Source organism: Pongo pygmaeus, chromosome 1 (genome assembly GCF_028885625.2).
Source record: "Pongo pygmaeus isolate AG05252 chromosome 1, NHGRI_mPonPyg2-v2.0_pri, whole genome shotgun sequence".
Classification (NCBI taxonomy): domain Eukaryota; kingdom Metazoa; phylum Chordata; class Mammalia; order Primates; family Hominidae; genus Pongo; species Pongo pygmaeus.
The window spans coordinates 107,962,502-107,982,365 of NC_072373.2; the positions used below are offsets into that span (position 1 = coordinate 107,962,502).

The following is a 19,864-nucleotide window of genomic DNA, read 5'->3' on the forward strand; positions in this document are numbered from 1 at the left end:
TGTGTCTCTGCATGTGAGATGGGCCTCCTAAATACAGCACACCGATCAATGGGTCTTGACTCCTTATCAAATTTGCCAGTCTGTGTCTTTTAATTGGAGCATTTAGCCCATTTGCATTTAAGTGTTTTTTTTTGTTTTTTTTTTTTTTTTTTGGACAAGGTTTCACTCTTGTTGTCCAGGCTGGAGTGCAATGGCATGATCTCGGCTGACTGTAACCTCCACCTCCTGGGTTCAAGTGATTCTCCTGGCTAAGCCTCCCAAGTAGCTGGGATTACAGGTGCCTGCCACCATACCCAGCTAATTTTTGTATTTTCAGTAGAGACAGGGCTTTCACCATGTTGGCCTAGCTGGTCTTGAACTCCTGACCTCAGGTGATCCACCTGCCTTGGCCTCCCAAAGTGCTGGGATTACAGGCACGAGCCACTGCTCCTGGCCAAGGTTAGTTTTGTTATGTGTGAATTTGATACTGTCATCATGATGCTAGCTGCTTATTTTGCACACTAGTTGATGCAGTTTCTTCATAGTGTCATTGGTATTTATATTTTGGTGTGTTTTTTGCAGTGGTTGGTACCAGTTTTTCCCTTCCATATTTAGTATCTCCTTCAGGAGCTCCTGCAAGGCAGGCCTGGTGGTGACAAAATCCCTCAGCATTTGCTTCTCTGGAAAGGATTTTATTTCTCCTTCACTTATGAAGCTTAGTTTGGCCAACTGTGAAACTCTGGTTTGGAAATTCTTTTCTTTAAGAATGTTTGATATTGGCTCCCAATCTCTTCTGGCTTGTAGCGTTTCTGCTGAAAGGTCTGCTGTTAGTCTGATGGGCTTCCCTTTGTAGGTAACGTGACCTTTTTCTCTGGCTGGCCTTAACATTTTTTCCTTCATTTCACCTTGGTGAATCTGACAATTATGTGTCTTGGGGTTGATCTTCTCATGGAGTATCTTAGTGGTGTTCTCTGTATTTCCTGAGTTTGCATGTTGGCCTGTCTTGCTAGGTTGGGGAAGTTCTCCTGGATAATATCCTGAGGTGTTTTCCAGCTTGTTTCCATTCTCCCCGTCTCCTTCAGGTACTCCAATCAATCATAGGTTTGGTCTTTTTACATAGTCCCATATTTCTTGGAGGCTTCGTGTGCTCCTTTTCATTCTTTTTTTCTCTAATCTTGTCTGCATGCCTTACTTCAGCAAAGTGGTCTTCAAACTCTGATATCCTTTCTTACACTTGGTCGATTTGCCTATTGATTCTTGTGTATGCTTCACGAAGTTCTCATGCTGTGTTTTTCAGCTGCATCATGTCATTTATGTTCCTCTTTAAACTGGTTAATCTAGTTAGCTCCTCTAACGTTTTATAAAGGTTGTTAGCTTCTTTGCATTGGCTTAGATCATCATCCTTTAGCTCAGCAGAAGTTTTTTTTATTACTCATCTTCTGAAGCCTACTTCTGTCAATTCTTCCATCTCATCCTCTGTCCAATTCTGTGCCCTTGCTAGAGAGGTGTTGCAATCATTTGAAGAAGGGGCACTTTGGCCTTTTGGGTTTTCAGCATTTTTGCATTGATTTTTTTCTTATCACCATGAGTTTGTCTAGTTTTGATCTTTGAGGCTGCTGACTCTTGGGTGGGGTTTTTGTGGGGACTTTTTTTGTTGTTGATGCTGTTGTTGCTTTTTGTTTTTCTTTCAATAGTCAGGTCCCTCTTCTGTAGGGGGCTGCTGCAGTTTGCTGGGGCTTCACTTCAGGCCATATTCCTCTGGCCATATTCCTCAGGCCATATTCCTCTGGTTCGCTCCTATGCCTGCAGATGTCACTCAAGAAGGCTGGAGAACAGCAAAGGTAAGTGCCTGATCCTTATTCTGGGATCTCTGACCTCAAGGGGCACCAACCTGATGCCAGTAGTATCACTCCTGTATAGGATGTCTGACAACCCCTGTTTGAAGGTCTCACCTCGTTGCATGGCACAAGGAACAGGACCTGTCTAATGAAGCACTTTGTCCCTTGGTGCAGAAGGTGAGCTTCACTGGGGGAAACCCACTCATCTGGGCTGCCAGGATTACTCAGAACTACCAGGAGGAAAGGCTAAGTCTGCTGGTCGACAGATACTATGGCCACCCCTACCCCAAGGGGGTCAGGCCCAGGGAGATCAGGGTCCTGTCCTGGAGCCTCTGGCTGGAGTTGTTAGAGTTCCTGCATGGGGGCCCCACCCAGGCCTGAAGAGGCAGTCTGGCCAGTCTGCCACAGCCGGTGTGTTGGGCTGTGGGAGACATCTCTTGGGACCAAGCTGTCCCACCTCATTGGCTCCAGCAGTGGAAAAGTGCAGCCTGGAGCTATAGAGATGGATGCCGCCCTTCTCCTGCCCAGGGAGCTTAGTGTGATAAGCAGTTATGAGTCCCAGTGCTGGCTGCTGCCCCTTCCCCAAGGAGCTCAAATGGTGTAGACAGCAGGCAGCTGCAGCTGTGGTGCTGGTCACCCCTCTCCCCTGTAACTTGGCAGGCTTAAGCAGATTCTAGCTGAGAGGCTGTTGAGAATCTGCACAGCTCTGGGGTTGGGACCCTAGGCCCCAGTGGCATGGGTTCACGAGTGGGATCTTCCAATCCATGGATTGCACAGTTCCATGGAAAAAGCACAGTTTCCCCAGCTGGGTAGCACTCTCACTGCCTCCCTTGGCTTGGGGGGTGGGGTCTCCCCTGCTCCGTGTGGCTCTCGGGTGTGCAGTCATACCAATGAGAGATCCTGGATACCTTGGTTGCTGGTGCAGGATTCACATGCTATTATGGTTCTTTCGATGGGAGCCTCTGATCACTACTGCTTCTAGTTGGTCATCTTGGCCCCCACCTGAGTATTCATTTCTGAGGGATAATTTCACTGGATAGAAAATTGTGGGTAGACAAGGTTTCTTGTTTTGTTTTTGTTTTTTTTCGGGGGGTTGTTCTGTTTTGTTATCAGTACTTAAAAGTCACTGTCCCATTGTTTTTAGCTTTAAGTAATTTCTTATAAGAAATCCATACTAATCTTTTTCTTATGTGTGTGCAATGTCTTTTTCTAGTTGTTCTGATATATGTAAAGTATCTTTTTTTAGTCTACCAGTTTTCTAGTTTTCAATAACTTGATTGTTGGATGCTTTGGAGTGGTTTGGGGTGTGTGTGTATATGTGTCTCTTTCTTGAAGATCATTGAGATTTTTTATTCTCTGTATTTATAGCTTTCAAAAAAATTGGAAACTGTTGAGCCATTATTTTTCTGCCCCAGTCTGTCTCATCTCTTTCTGAGACACCAAATATGTATATACCATGTGCTTTAATATCCCCACAAGTCACTGAGACGTTATCAGTGTTCTTTTTCTCTTTGATGCATTTTGTATATATTCTGTTGCCATGTCTTTAAGTTTAATATTTTCTTCTACAGTCTCTGACCTGCCATTAGTCCTATCCAGTAAATGTTTTATCCTGGTGTTTTATTTGTCACCTCTAGGAGTTCTACTGTGTCCATATTTATATCTTCCATTTATCTCATTATGTTCATGTTTATTTTACATTTTTGAACATATGCACACATTTATAGTATCTGTTTTAACATCCTTATCTACTAGTGCTATCATCTTTTTCATTTCTGAGTCTGTTTCTATTGTCTGAATGTTCTCCAGGTGATATGGTTTGGCTGTGTCCCTATCCAAATCTCATCTTGAATTGTAATTCTCACAATTCCCACGTGTCATAGGAGGAACCTGGTGGGAAGTAATTGAATCATGGGGGTGGGTCTTTCCTGTGCTGTTCTCATGATAGTGAATAAGTCTCATGAGATCTGATGGTTTTAAAAATGGGAGTTTCCCTGAACAAGCGCTCTTCTCTTGACTGTTACCATGTGAGACGTGCCTTTCACCTTCCACCATGATTGTGAGGCCTCCCAAGCCAAGTGAGACTGTAAGTCCAATAAACCTCTTTCTTTTGTAAATTGCCCAGTCTCGGGTATGTCTTTATCAGCAGCGTGAAAATGGAATAATACACCAAGTTATGGGCCTTATTTTTCTGCCCAATGTTTAACGCTTTTTGTTAGAAGCTGGACATTGTAAATTATACATGGCTGGTTGCTGGATTTTTTTTTTTTTTTTTTGCATTAAAAAGAAAAAGATTGTTGGAGTTTGTTCTCTCCAGCAGTTAAATTACTTGTATTGTTTTATTCTTTTGAAACTTGTTTTTAAGTTCTTTCAGGGTAAGTCTAGAGTCTTCTTGATTCTAGGGCTAACTTGGCCCCACTTCCAAGACATGGCCTTTCTGGGTTCTCTACTAAATGCTCTGTGTACTCAATGTGGTCTCTCTATCTTTCCAGTCTGGCTGCTCTGGGAACTATAATAATCTCTAGCTCAGTGTGATCTCTAGGAATATTTTTATGTTCTTCCTAGCAGCTGTTTTGTTTTTTTTTTCCAAGAAGCTGTTCTTGCCCAGCCTCATGGAGGTTTACCCTACCATTCACAGATTTCCATTACATACTGGAGTGATATTAAAAATAACAGTAAGCAGTATGACACGGAACTCAACCAACCAGAAGTTTTGCTAGTTCAAATAGGGCAATATAGAGACAACTATACATATATCTGGAAGTCTTCCTCTCTTTCTCCCTCCTCTTGGTTACTCTATGCCAAAATCCAAGCCCCCTTGAACTGTGGTCTCTCTTTTACTTAACTCAACAGTTTGTCATGGTTTGTCTGGGTTCCCTCCCTGTGCCACAGTCCAAAAATTGTCTGTAAGAATAAAGCTTTGGTGCCTAAGGCTCACTTTTTTTATTTCACTTCTTTCAGGTGTTATAGTTCTGAGCTTTCCATTTTCCAATGCTTAAAAACGTTTTTTTCCTTGTTGTTTGTTTGTTTTATTGGTCCAGTTTTCTAATAGTCTATAGTGGAAGCATAATTCTGGACTCAATTACTTCCTCATGGCCAGAAGCAGAAGACACTTTACAATCTGCAAGCTATTTTTCATAAAGCCCACCCAACAATTTTCACCTACCTATCATTAGCTATAACCTAGTGACATGGCCACTGCTAGCAGCAAACATAGCTGGAATGTGTCATTGTTTAACTGGATACATTAACACACACACTAACAAACAGTGTCTTGTTTCATACTGAGAAAGAATAGATATCATGCTGGCAACTAGCACTTTCTGCTACAACTTTATCTTATTTTTATCCATCACAATCAAACTTCTAAATGGCTACAAAATGTTTTATGTAATATGGATGTATCATTTATTTAACCATTTTTCCTCTGTTAATGAACATTTAACTTGTCTGAGGTTTTATTTTTTTGCCACTACAAACCATACACTCATACCTACATAGACATATATATCTATTACATACTGGGGTGATATTAAAAATAACATTAAGCAGTATGACACGGAACTCAACCAACCAGAGGTTTTGCTAGTTCAAATAGAACAATTGTTTACCATCTATAAACAAATGGTATGGTCATTCTGGTATTTAGTAATGAAAATCAGCTGTTAATACATCTGTGTAAGCATATCATTTATATACTTCTGCTTTTATATCTATGTGATAGATTTCCAGAATTGGGAACACATGGTGGAAGGGTATGTGTAGTTTAAATTTTAACAAATATTGTCAGGTGGCTTTTTAAAAAGGCTGTAATACCTCATATTTCTACCAAAAATGTATGAAAGTAGCCTTATGAAGTACCCTATCACTGTCAACAGTAGATTTTGTCACTCTAAATTTCGTCAGTTTAATGGTGAGAAGTATACATTGTTACTTTAATATACATCCTTGACTGCAAATGAAGCATAGCGACTGTTTACATATTTATTAGCCCTTTGTCCTCCCCCCTCCCTTTCTGCTCCTTTTTGCTCTCTCTGTTTTTTAAAGTTTATGGCTTCCTCTGGAGTCAATTACATAACCAATTTTTACAAATGTCTCATGGTATATAAAAAACGTGTATATACTTTTTTAAGGCATGTTAAGATCTACATATTATCTCTTAAACCAAATTTTACTGTATTGCTCAATTTCTCCAAGTTCTTCTTTATCCATTAGCTGTAGCTAATTCTAAGAGACTTCTTTTTTTTTTTAATACACTTTAAGTTCTGGGATACATGTGCAGAATGTATACATAGCTATACACATGCCATGGTGGTTTGTTGCACCCATCAACCCGTCATCTACATTAGGTATTTCTCCTAATGCTATCCCTCCCCTAGCCTCCCACCCCCTGACAGGCCCTGGTGTATGATGTTCCCATCACTGTGTCCATGTGTTCTTACTGTTCAACTCCCACTTATGAGTGAGAACATGCGGTGTTTCAGTTTCTGTTCCTGTGTTAGTTTGCTGAGAATGATGGTTTCCAGCTTCATCCATGTCCCTGCAAAGGAAACGAACTCATCCATTTTATTTTGGATGCATAGTATTCCATGGTGTATATGTGCCACATTTTTTTAATCCAGTCTATCATTGATGGGCATTTGGGTTGGTTCCAAGTCTTTGCTATTGTGAACAGTGCTGCAATAAACATACATGTCCATGAGTCTTTATAGCAGAATGATTTATAATAATTGGGGTATATACCCAGTAATGAGGTTGCTGGATCACATGGTATTTCTGGTTCTAGATCCTTGAGGAATCACCACACTGTCTTCCACAATGGTCGAACGAATTTACACTCTCACCAACAGTGTAAAAGTGTTCCTATTTCTCCACATCCTCTCCAGCATCTGTTGTTTCCTGACTTTTTAATGATCATCATTCTAAGTGGCGTGAGACAGTATCTCATAGTGGCTTTGATTTGCATTTCTCTGATGGCCAGTGATGATGAGCATTTTTTCATGTGTCTGTTGGCTGCATAAATGTCTTCTGCTGAGAAGTGTCTGTTCATATCCTTTACCCACTTTTTCATGGGGTTGTTTTTTTCTTGTAAATTTGTTTAAGTTCTTTGTAGATTCTAGATATTAGCCCTCTGTCAGATGGATAGATTGCAAAAATTTTCTCCCACTCTGTAGGCTGCCTGTTCATTCTGATGAGTTTCCTTTGCTGTTCAGAAGCTCGTTAGTTTAAATAGATCTCATTTGTGAATTTTGGCTTTTGTTGCCATTACTTTTGATGTTTTAGTTATGAAGTCTTTGCCCATGCCTATGTCCTGAATGGTATTGCCTAGGTTTTCTTTTAGGGTGTTTATGGTTTTAGGTCTTATGTTTAAGTCTTTAATCCATTTTGAGTTAATTTTCATATAAGGTGTAAGGAAGGGGTCCAGTTTCAGTTTTCTGCATATGGCTAGCCAGTTTTCCCAACACCATTTATTAACATTGGAAATCATCATTCTCAGTAAACTATCGCAAGGACAAAAAACCAAACACCGCATGTTCTCACTCATAGATGGGAATTGAACAATGAGAACACATGGACACAGGAAGGGGAACATCACACTGTGGGGACTGTTGTGGGGTGGGGGGAGGGGGGAGGGATAGCATTAGGAGATATACCTAATGCTAAATGGCGAGTTAATGGGTGCAGCACAGCAGCATGGCACATGTATACATATGTAACTAACCTGCACATTGTGCACATGTACCCTTAAAAAGTATAATAATAATAAATAAATAAATAATTAAATATTCAAGAAAATAAAAAATAAATAAATAAATAAATAAATAAATAGGGAAGCGTTTCCCCATTGCTTGTTTTTGTCAGGTGTGTCAAAGATCAGACGGTTATAGATGTGTGGTGTTATTTCTGAGGCCTCTCTTCTGCTCTATTGGTATATATCTGTTTTGATACCAGTACCATGCTGTTTTGGTTACTGTAGTCTTGTAGTATACTTTGAAGTCAGGTAGCATGATGCCTCCAGCTTTGTTCTTTTTGCTTAGGGTTGTCTTGGCTATACAGGATACAGGATAGCATTGAATCTATAAATTACTTTGAGCAGTATGGCCATTTTCATGATATTGATTCTTCCTATCCATGAGCATGGAATGTTTTTCCATTTGTTTGTGTTCTGTCTTATTCCCTTGAGCAGTGGTTTGTAGTTCTCCTTGAAGAGGTCCTTCACATATCTTGTAAGTTGTATTGCTGGGTATTTAATTATCTTTCTAGCAAATGTGAATGGAAGTTCACTCATGATTTGGCTCTCTGTTCGTCTATTATTGATGTATAGGAATGCTTGTGATTTTTGCACATTGATTTTGTATCCTGAGACTTTGCTGAAGTGGCTTATCAGCTCAAGGAGTTCTGGGGCTGAGACGATGGGGTTTTCTTTTTTTTTTTTTTTTTTCCTTTGAAAAGGAGTCTCGCTCTGTCACCAGGCAGCAGTGCAGTGGCACAATCTCAGCTCACTGCAACCTCTGCCTCCTGGGTTCAAACTATTCTCCTGCCTCAGCCTCCTGAGTAGCTGGGACTACAGGTGCACACCACCACACACAGCTAATGTTTGTATTTTTAGTAGAGATAGGGTTTCACCATATTGGCCAATATGGTCTTGATCTCTTGACCTCATGATCCACCCATCTCAGCCTCCCAAAGTGCTGGGATTACAGGCGTGAGCCACTGTGCCCTGCCAACAGTGGGGTTTTCTAAATACACAATCATGTCAACTGCAAACAGAGACGATTTGACTTCCCCCCTTCCTATTTGAATACCCTTTATTTTTTCTCTCTTGCCTAATTGCCCTGGCCAGAACTTCCAATACTATGTTGAATAGGAGTGGTGAGAGAGGACATCCTTGTCTTGTGCTGGTTTTCAAAGGGAATGCTTCCAGCTTTTGCCCATTCAGTATCACATTTATTGGCTGTGGTGTGTCATAAATCTTATTATTTTGAGATATGTTCCATCAATACATAGTTTATTGAATGTTTTTAGCATGAAGAGGTGTTGAATTTTATCAAAGTCTTTTTTCCGCATCTATTGAGATAATCGTGGTTTTTGTCATTGCTTCTGTTTATGTGATGGTTTATGATTATTGATTTGCACATGTTGAACTAGCCTTGCATCCTAGGGATGAAGGTGACTTGATCATAGTGGATAAGCTTTTTAATGGGCTGCTGGATTCAGTTTGCCAGTATTTTATTGAGGATTTTCGCATTCATGTTCATCAGGGTATTTCTTTTTTTTCTTGTGTCTCTGCCAGGTTTTGGTATCAGCATGATGCTGGCCTCATAAAATGAGAAGGAGGAGTCCCTCTTTTTCTATTGTTTTGAATAGTTACAGAAGGAATGGTATCATCTCCTCTTTGTACCTCTGGTAGAATTCGGCTGTGAATCCATCTGGACCTGGGCCTTTTTAGGTTGGTAGGCTATTAATTACTGCCTCAATTTCAGAACTTGTTATTGGTCTGTTCAGGGATTCGACTTCTTCTTGGTTTAGCCTTGGGAGTGTGTATCAATCCAGGAATTTATCCATTTCTTCTAGATTTTCTAGTTTATTTGCATAGAGGCGTTTATTCTCTGATGGTAGTGTGTATTTCCGTGGGATCAGTGGTGATCTCCCCTTTATCATTTTTTATTGTGTCTATTTGATTCTTCTCTCTTTTTTTCTTTATTAGTCTGGCCAGTGGTCTATTTTGTTAATCTTTACAAAAAACCAGCTCCTGGATTCACTGACTTTTTGAAGGGTTTTTTGTGTCTCTATCTCCTTCAGTTCTGCTCTGATCTTAGTTATTTCTTGTCTTCTGCTAGCTTTTGAATGTGTTTGCTCTTGCTTCTCTAGTTCTTTTAATTGTGATGTTAGGGTGTCAATTTTAGAACTTTCCCACTTTCTCCTGTGGGCATTTAGTGCTGTAAATTTCCTTCTAAACACTGCTGTGTCCCAGAGATTCTGTTATGTTGTGTCTTTGTTCTCATTGGTTTCAAAGAACTTATTTATTTCTGCCTTAATTTCGTTATTTACCCAGTAGTCACTTAGGAACAGGTTGTTCAGTTTCCATGTAGTAGTGCAGTTTTGAGTGAGTTTCTTAATCCTGAGTTCTAATTTGATTGCACTGTGGTCTCAGAGACTGTTTGTTATGATTTCCATTCTTCTGCATTTGCTGAGTGTTTTACTTCCAATTATGTGGTCAATTTTAGAATAAGGGTGATGCGGTGCTGAGAAGAATGTATATTCTGTTGATTTAGGGTGGAGAGTTCTGCAGATATCCATTAGGTCCGCTTGGTCCAGAGCTGAGTTCAAATCCTCGATATCCTTGTTAATTTTCATCTTGTTGATCTGATGTTGACAGTGGAGTGTTAAAGTCTCCCATTATTATTGTTTGGGAGTCTACATCTCTTTGTAGATCTCTAAGAAATTGCTTTATGAATCTGAGTGCTCCTGTATTGTATATATTTAGGATACTTAGCTCTTCTTGTTGAATTGATCTCTTTACCATTATGTAATACCCTTCTTTGTCTTTGTTGATCCTTGTTGGTTTAAAGTCTGTTTTCATTTTATTTTTTTTTTTTTATTATTATACTTTAAGTTTTAGGGTACATGTGCACAATGTGCAGGTTTGTTACATATGTATATATGTGCCATGTTGGTGTGCTGCACCCATTAACTCATCATTTAGCATTAAGTATATCTCCTAATGCTATTCCTCCCCCTCCCCCCACCCCACAACAGTCCCCAGAGTATGATGTTTCACTTCCTGTGTCTGTGTGTTCTCATTGTTCAATTCCAACCTATGAGTGAGAACACGCGGTGTTTGGTGATTTGTCCTTGCGATAGTTTGCTGAGAATGATGGTTTCCAGTTTCATCCATGTCCCTACAAAGGACATGAACTCTTTGTTTTTTATGCCTGCATAGTATTTCACGGTGTGTATGTGCCACATTTTCTTAATCCAGTCTTTCATTGTTGGACATCTGGGTTGGTTCCAAGTCTTTGCTATTGTGAATATTGCCGCAATAAACATACGTGTGCATGTGTCTTTATAACAGCATGATTTATAATCCTTTGGGTATATACCTGGTAATGGGATGGCTGGGTCAAATGGTATTTCTAGTTCTAGATCCCTGAGGAATCGCCACACTGACTTCCACAGTGGTTGAACTAGTTTACAGTCCCAAAAACAGTGTAAAAGTGTTCCTATATCTCCATATCCTCTCCAGCACCTGTTGTTTCTGGACATTTTTTTTTACTATACTTTAAGTTTTAGGGTACATGTGCACAATGTGCAGGTTAGTTACATATGTATACATGTGCCATGCTGGTGTGCTGCCCTCATTAACTCGCCATTTAGCATTAGGTATATCTCCTAATGCTATCCCTCCACCCTCCCCCCACCCCACAACAGTCCCCACAGTGTGATGTTCCCCTTCCTGTGTCCATGTGTTCTCATTGTTCAATTCCTATCTATGAGTGAGAACTTGCAGTGTTTGGTTTTTTGTCCTTGCGATGGTTTGCTGAGAATTATGATTTCCGATTTCATCCATGTCCCTACAAAGGACATGAACTCATCATTTTTTATGACTGCATAGTATTCCATGGTGTATATGTGCCACATTTTCTTAATCCAGTCTTTGTTGGACATTTGGGTTGGTTCCAAGTCTTTGCTATTGTGAATAGTGCCTCAATAAACATATGTGTGCATGTGTCGTTATAGCAGCATGATTTATAGTCCTTTGGGTATATACCCAGTAATGGGATGGCTGGGTCAAATGGTATTTCTAGTTCTAGATCCCTGAGGAATCGCCACACTGACTTCCACGAGGGTTGAACTAGTTTACAGTCCCACCAACAGTGTAAAAGTGTTCCTATTTCTCCACATCCTCTCCAGCACCTGTTGTTTCCTGACTTTTTAATGATTGCCATTCTAACTGGTGTGAGATGGTATCTCATTGTGGTTTTCATTTGCATTTCTCTGATGGCCAGTGATGATAAGCATTTTTTTCATATGTCTTTTGGCTGCATAAATGTCTTCTTTTGAGAAGTGTCTGTTCATGTCCTTCGCCCACTTTTTGATGGGGTTGTTTGTTTTTTTCTTGTAAATTTGTTTGAGTTCATTGTAGATTCTGGATATTAGCCCTTTGTCAGATGAGTAGATTGCAAAAATTTTCTCCCATTCTGTAGGTTGCCTGTCATCTCTGATGGTAGTTTCTTTTGCTGTGCAGAAGCTCTTTAGTTTAATTAGATCCCATTTGTCCATTTTGGCTTTTGTTGCCATTGCTTTTGGTGTTTTCGACATGAAGTCCTTGCCCATGCCTCTGTCCTGAATGGTAATGCCTAGGTTTTCTTCTAGGGTTTTTATGGTTTTAGTTCTAATGTTTACGTCTTTAATCCATGTTGAATTAATTTTTGTATAAGGTGTAAGGAAAGGATCCAGTTTCAGCTTTCTACATATGGCTAGCCAGATTTCCCAGCACCATTTATTAAATAGGGAATCCTTTCCCCCTTGCTTGTTTTTGTCAGGTTTGTCAAAGATCAGATAGTTGTAGACATGCAGCATTATTTCTGAGGGCTCTATTCTGTTCCATTGATCTATAACTCTGTTTTGGTACTATTACCATGCTGTTTTGGTTACTGTAGCCTTGTAGTATAGATTGAAGACAGGTACGGTGATGCCTCCAGCTTTGTTCTTTTGGCTTAGGATTGACTTGGTGATGCGGGCTCTTTTTTGGTTCCATATGAACTTTAAGGTAGTTTTTTCCAATTCTGTGAAGAAAGTCATTGGTAGCTTGATGGGGATGGCATTGAATCTACAAATTACCTTGGGCAGTATGGCCATTTTCATGATATTGATTCTTCCAATCCATGAGCATGGAATGTACTTCCATTTGTTTGTATCCTCTTTTATTTCATTGAGCAGTGGTTTGTAGTTCTCCTTGAAGAGGTCCTTCACATCCCTTGTAAGTTGGATTCCTAAGTATTTTATTCTCTTTGAAGCAATCGTGAATGGGAGTTCACTCATGATTTGGCTCTCTGTTTGTCTGTTATTGGTGTATAAGAATGCTTGTGATTTTTGTACATTGATTTTGTATCCTGAGACTTTGCTGAAGTTTCTTATCAGCTTAAGGACATTTTGGGCTGAGATGATGGGGTTTTCTAGATATACAATCATGTCGTCTGCAAACAGGGACAATTTGACTTCCTCTTTTCCTAATTGAATACCCTTTATTTCCTTCTCCTACCTGATTACCCTGGCCAGAACTTCCAACACTATGTTGAATAGGAGTGGTGAGAGAGGGTATCCCTGTCTTCTGCCAGTTTTCAAAGGGAATGCTTCCAGTTTTTTCCCATTCAGTATGATATTGGCTGTGGGTTTGTCATAGATAGCTCTTATTATTTTGAGATATGTCCCATCAATACCTAATTTGTTGAGAGATTTTAGCATGAAGAGTTGTTGAATTTTCTCAAAGGCCTTCTCTGCATCTATTGAGATAATCATGTGGTTTTTGTCTTTGGTTCTATTTATATGCTGGATTATATTTATTGATTTGCTTATATTGAACCAGCCTTGCATTCCAGGGATGAAGCCCACTTAATCATGGTGGATAAACATTTTGATATGCTGCTGGATTCGGTTTGCCTGTATTTTATTGAGGATTTTTGCATCTATGTTCATCAAGGATATTGGTCTAAAATTCTCTTTTTTGGTTGTGTCTCTGCCCGGCTTTGGTATCAGGATGATGCTGGCCTCATAAAATGAGTTAGGGAGGATTCCCCCTTTTTCTATTGATTGGAATAGTTTCAGAAGGAATGGTACCAGCTCCTCCTTGTACCTCTGGTAGAATTCGGCTGTGAATCCATCTGGTCCTGGACTCTTTTTTGTTGGTAAGCTATTGATTATTGCCACAATTTCAGAGCCTGTTATTGGCCTATTCAGAGATTCAACTTCTTCCTGGTTTAGTCTTGGGAAAGTGTATGTGTCAAGGAACTTATCCATTTCTTCTAGATTTTCTAGTTTATTTGCGTAGACGTGTTTGTAGTATTCTCTGCTGGTAGTTTGTATTTCTGTGGGATCGATGGTGATATCCCCTTTATCATTTTTTATTGTGTCTATTTGATTCTTCTCTCTTTTTTTATTAGTCTTGCTAGCAGTCGATCAATTTTGTTGATCCTTTCAAAAAACCAGCTCCTGGATTCATTAATTTTTGGAAGGGTTTTTTTTTTTTGTCTCTATTTCCTTCAGTTCTGCTCTGATTTTAGTTTTTTCTTGCCTTCTGCTAGCTTTTGAATGTGTTTGCTCTTGCTTTTCTAGTTCTTTTAATTGTGATGTTAGAGTGTCAATTTTGGATCTTTCCTGCTTTCTCTTGTGGGCATTTAGTGCTATAAACTTCCCTCTACACACTGCTTTTAATGTGTCCCAGAGATTCTGGTATATTGTGTCTTTGTTCTTGTTGGTTTCAAAGAACATCTTTATTTCTGCCTTCATTTCCTTAGGTACCCAGTAGTCATTCAGGAGCAGGTTGTTCAGTTTCCATGTAGTCGAGCGGTTTTGAGTGAGTTTCTTAATCCTGACTTGTAGTTTGATTGCACTGTGGTCTGAGAGACAGTTTGTTATAATTTCTGTTCTTTTACATTTGCTGAGGAGAGCTTTACTTCCAACTATGTGGTCAATTTTGCAATAGGTGTGGTGTGGTGCTGAAAAAAATGTATATTCTGTTGATTTGGGGTGGAGAGTTCTGTAGATGTCTATTAGGTCTGCTTACTGCAGAGCTGAGTTCAATTCCTGGGTATCCTTGTTAACTTTCTCTGTCATTGATCTGTCTAATGGTGACAGTGAGATGTTAAAGTCTCCCATTATTATTGTGTGGGAGTCTAAGTCTCTTTGTAGGTCACTTAGAACTTGCTTTATGAATCTGGGTGCTCCTGTATTGGGTGCATATATATTTAGGATAGTTAGCTCTTCTTGTTGAATTGATCCCTTTACCATTATGTAATGGCCTTCTCTGTCTCTTTTGATCTTTGTTGGTTTAAAGTCTGTTTTATCAGTGACTAGGATTGCAACCCCTGCCTTTTTTTGTTTTCCATTTGCTTGGTAGATCTTCCTCCATCCTTTTATTTTGAGCCTATGTGTGTCTCTGCACGTGAGATGGGTTTCCTGAATAGAGCACACTGATGGGTCTTGACTCTTTTCCAATTTGCCAATCTGCGTCTTTTAATAGGAGCATTTAGCCCATTGACATTTAAAGTTAATATTGTTATGTGTGAATTTGATCCTGTCATTATGATGTTAGCTGGTTATTTTCCTCGTTAGTTGATGCAGTTTCTTCCTAGTCTCGATGGTCCTTACATTTTGGCATGATTTTGCAGCAGCTGCTACCGGTTGTGCCTTTCAATATTTAGTGCTTCCTTCAGGAGCTCTTTTAGGGCAGGCCTGGTGGTGACAAAATCTCTCAGCATTTGCTTGTCTGTGAAGTATTTTATTTCTCCTTCACTTATGAAGCTTACTTTGGCTGGATATGAAATTCTGGGTTGAAAATTCTTTTCTTTAAGAATGTTGAATATTGGCCCCCACTCTCTTCTGGCTTGTAGAGTTTCTGCTGAGAGATCTGCTGTTAGTCTGATGGGCTTCCCTTTGTGGGAAACCCCACCTTTCTCTCTGGCTGCCCTTAACATTTTTTCCTTCATTTCAACTTTGGTGAATCTGACAATTATGTCTTGTAGGTGCTGTTCTCGAGGAGTATCTTTGTGGTGTTCTCTGTATTTCCTGAATCTGAATGTTGGCCTGCCTTGCTAGATTGGGGAAGTTCTGGATAATATCCTGCAGAGTGTTTTCCAACTTGGTTCCATTCTCCCCGTCACTTTCAGGTACACCAATCAGATGTAGATTTGGTCTTTTCACATAGTCCCATATTTCTTGGAGGCTTTGTTCATGTCTTTTTATTCTGTTTTCTCTAAACTTCCCTTCTCACTTCATTTCATTCATTTCATCGTCCATCACTGATACCCTTTCTTCCAGTTGGTCGCATCGGCTCCTGAGGCTTCTGCATTCTTCACGTAGTTCTTGAGCCTTGGCTTTCAGCTCCATCAGCTCCTTTAAGCACTTCTCTGTATTGGTTATTCTAGTTATACATTCGTCTAAAGTTTTTTCAAAGTTTTCAACTTCTTTGCCTTTGGTTTGAATTTCCTCCTGTAGCTCGGAGTAGTTTGATCGTCTGAAGCCTTCTTCTCTCAACTCCTCAAAGTCATTCTCCATCCAGCTTTGTTCCATTGCTGGTGAGGAACTGTGTTCCTTTGGAGGAGGAGAGATGCTCTCTTAGAGTTTCCAGTTTTTCTGCTCTGTTTTTTCCCTATCTTTGTGGTTTTATCTACTTTTGGTCTTTGATGATGGTGTTGTACAGATGAGTTTTTGGTGTGGATGTCCTTTCTGTTTTAGTTTTTCCTTCTAACAGACAGGACCCTCAGCTGCAGGCCTGTTGGAGTTTGCTAGAGGTCCACTCCAGACCCTGTTTGCCTGGGTATCAGGAGCGGTGTCTGCAGAACCGCAGATTTTCATGATCTGCAAATGCTGCTGTCTGATCATTCCTCTGGAAGTTTTGTCTCAGAGGAGTACCCACCCATGTGAGGTGTCAGTCTGCCTCTACTGGGGGGTGCTTCCCAGTTATGCTGCACAGGGGTCAGGGATCCACTTGAGGAGGCAGTCTGCCCGTTCTCAGATCTCCAGCTGCATGCTGGGAGAACCACTGCTCTCCTCAAAGCTGTCAGACAGGGACATTTAAGTCTGCTGAGGTTTCTGCTGTCTTTCTGTTTGTCTGTGCCCTGCCCCCAGAGGTGGAGCCTACAGAGGCAGGCAGGCCTCCTTGAGCTGTGGTGGGCTCCACCCAGTTCGAGCTTCCGGGCTGCTTTGTTTACCTAAGCGAGCCTGGGCAATGGCGGGCACCCATCCCCCAGCCTCACTGCCACCTTGCAGTTTGATCTCAGGCTGCTGTGCTAGCAATCAGCAAGACTCCGTGGGCGTAGGACCCTCTGAGCTAGGTGTGGGATATAATCTCCTGCTGCACCATTTCCTAAGCCCGTCGGAAAAGCACAGTATTCGGGTGGCAGTGGCCCGATTTTCCAGGTGCCATCTGTCACCCCTTTCCTTGACCAGGAAAGGGAACTCCCTGACCCCTTGCACTTCCCGAGTGGGGCAATGCCTCACCTTGCTTCAGCTGGCACACGGTGCACTGCACCCACTGTCCTGCGCCCACTGACTGGCACTCCCTAGTGAGATGAACCCGGTACCTCAGATGGAAATGCAGAAATCACCTGTCTTCTGCGTCGCTCACGCTGGGAGCTGTAGACCGGAGCTGTTCCTATTCGGCCATCTTGGCTCCTGAATCTGTTCCCTGACTTTTTAATGATCGCCATTCTAACTGGTGTGAGATGGTATCTCATTGTGGCTTTTATTTGCATTTCTCTGATGGCCAGTGATGATGAGCATTTTTTCATGTCTTTTATGGCTGCATAAATGTCTTCTTTTGAGAAGTGTCTGTTCATATCCTTCACCCACTTTTTGGTGGGGTTGTTTATTTCTTGTAAATTTGTTTGAATTCATTGTAGATTCTGGATATTAGCCCTTTGTCAGATGAGTAGGTTACAAAAATTTTCTCCCATTCTGTACGTTGCCTGTTCACTCTGATGGTAGTTTCTTCTGCTGTGCAGAAGCTCTTTGATTAGATCCCATTTGTCCATTTTGGCTTTTGTTGCCATTGCTTTTGGTGTTTTAGACATGAATTCCTTGCCCGTGCCTATGTCCTGAACGGTATTGCCTAGGTTTTCTTCTAGGGTTTTTATGGTTTTAGGTCCAACATGTAACTCTTTAATCCATCGTGAATTAATTTTTGTATAAGGTGTAAGGAAGGGATCCAGTTTCAGCTTTCTACATATGGCTAGCCAGTTTTCCCAGCACCATTTATTAAATAGGGAATCCTTTCCCCATTTCTTGTTTTCGTCAGGTTTGTCAAAGATGAGATGGTTGTAGATACACGGCATTATTTCTGAGGGCTCTGTTCTGTTCCATTGGTCTATAACTCTGTTTTGGTACCAGTACCATGCTGTTTTGGTTACTGTTGCCTTGTAGTATAGTTTGAAGTCAGGTAGCGTGATGCCTCCGGCTTTGTTCTTTTGGCTTAGGATTGACTTGGCGATGTGGGCTCTTTTTTGGTTCCATATGAACTTTAAAGTAGTTTTTTCCAATTCTGTGAAGAAAGTGATTGGTAACTTGATGGGGATGGCACTGAATCTATAAATTACTTGGGCAGTGTGGCCATTTTCACGATATTGATTCTTCCTACCCATGAGCATGGAATGTTCTTCCATTTGTTTGTATCCTCTTTTATTTCATTGAGCAATGGTTTGTAGTTCTCCTTGAAGAGGTCCTTCACATCCCTTGTAAGTTGGATTCCTAGGTATTTCATTCTCTTTGACGCAATCGTGAACGGGAGTTCACTCATGATTTGGCTCTCTGTCTGTTGTTGGTGTATAAGAATGCTTGTGATTTTTGTACATTGATTTTGTATCCTGACACTTTGCTGAAGTTGCTTATCAGCTTAAGGGGATTTTGGGCTGAGACAATGGGGTTTTCTAGATATACAATCATGTCGTCTGCAAACAGGGACAATTTGATTTCCTCTTTTCCTAATTGAATACCCTTTATTTCCTTCTCCTGCCTATTGCCCTGGCCAGAACTTCCAACACTATGTTGAATAAGAGTGGTGAGAGAGGGCATCCCTGTCTTGTGCCAGTTTTCAAAGGGAATGCTTCCAGTTTTTTCCCATTTGGTATGATATTGACTGTGGTTTTGTCATAGATAGCTCTTATTTTGAGATATGTCCCATCAATACCTAATTTATTGAGTTTTTAGCATGAAGCGTTGTTGAATTTTGTCAAAGGCCTTTTCTGCATCTACTGAAATAATCATGTGGTTTTTGTCTTTCGTTCTGTTTATATGCTGGATTACATTTATTGATTTGCATATGTTGAACCAGCCTTGCATCTCAGGGATGAAGCCCACTTGATCATGGTGGATAAACTTTTTGATATGCTGCTGGATTCAGCTTGCCAATATTTTATTGATTATTTTTGCATCAATGTTCATCAAGGATATTGGTGTAAAATTCTCTTTTTTTGTTGTGTCTCTGCCTGGCTTTGTTATCAGGATGATGCTGGCCTCATAAAATGAGTTAGGGAGGATTCCCTCTTTTTCTGTTGATTGGAATAGTTTCTGAAAGAATGGTACCAGCTCCTCCTTGTACCTGTGGTAGAATTTGGCTGTGAATCCATCTGGTCCTGGACTTAAAGTCTGTTTTATCAGAGACTAGGATTGCAAATGCTGCTTCTTTTGCTTTCCATTTGCTTGGTAAATATTCCTTTATCCCTTTATTTTGAGCCTATGTGTGTGTTTGCATGTGAGATGGGTCTCCTGAATACAGCACACCGATGGGTCTTGACTCTATTCTATTTGCCAGTCTGTGTCTTTCAATTGGGGCATTTAGCCCATTTACATTTACGGTTAATATTGTTATGTGTGAATCTGTTCCTGTTGTCATGATGTTAGCTGGTTATTTTGCACATTAATTGATGCAGTTTCTTCATAGTGTTATTGGTCTTTATATTTTGGCATGTTTTTGCAGTGCCTGGTACTGATTTTTCCTTTCCATATTTAGTGCTTCTTTCAGGAGTTCCTGTAAGGCAGGCCTGGTGGTGACAAAATACCTCAGCATTTGCTTATCTGGAAAGGATTTTATTTCTCCTTCGCTGATCAAGCTTAGTTTGTCTCGATATGAAATTCTGGGTTGAAAGTTATTTTCTTTAAGAACGTTGAATCTTGACCCCGACTCTCTTCTGGCTTTGTAGGGTTTCCACAGAGAGATCCGCTGTTAAGTCTGATGGGCTTCCCTTTTTGGGTAACCTGACCTTTCTCTCTGGCTGCCCTTAACATTACTTCCTTCATTTCAGTCTTGGTGAATCTCACAATTATGTGTC

At 40.5% G+C, this 19,864-nt stretch overlaps 1 protein-coding gene across 1 annotated transcript in view; it reads left to right on the top strand.

Annotated features, from left to right (window-relative positions):
• The window catches only part of LOC129015142 (neuroblastoma breakpoint family member 11-like), a 2,260,169-nt gene that overhangs the window by 1,013,359 nt on the left and 1,226,946 nt on the right, over positions 1–19,864 (top strand).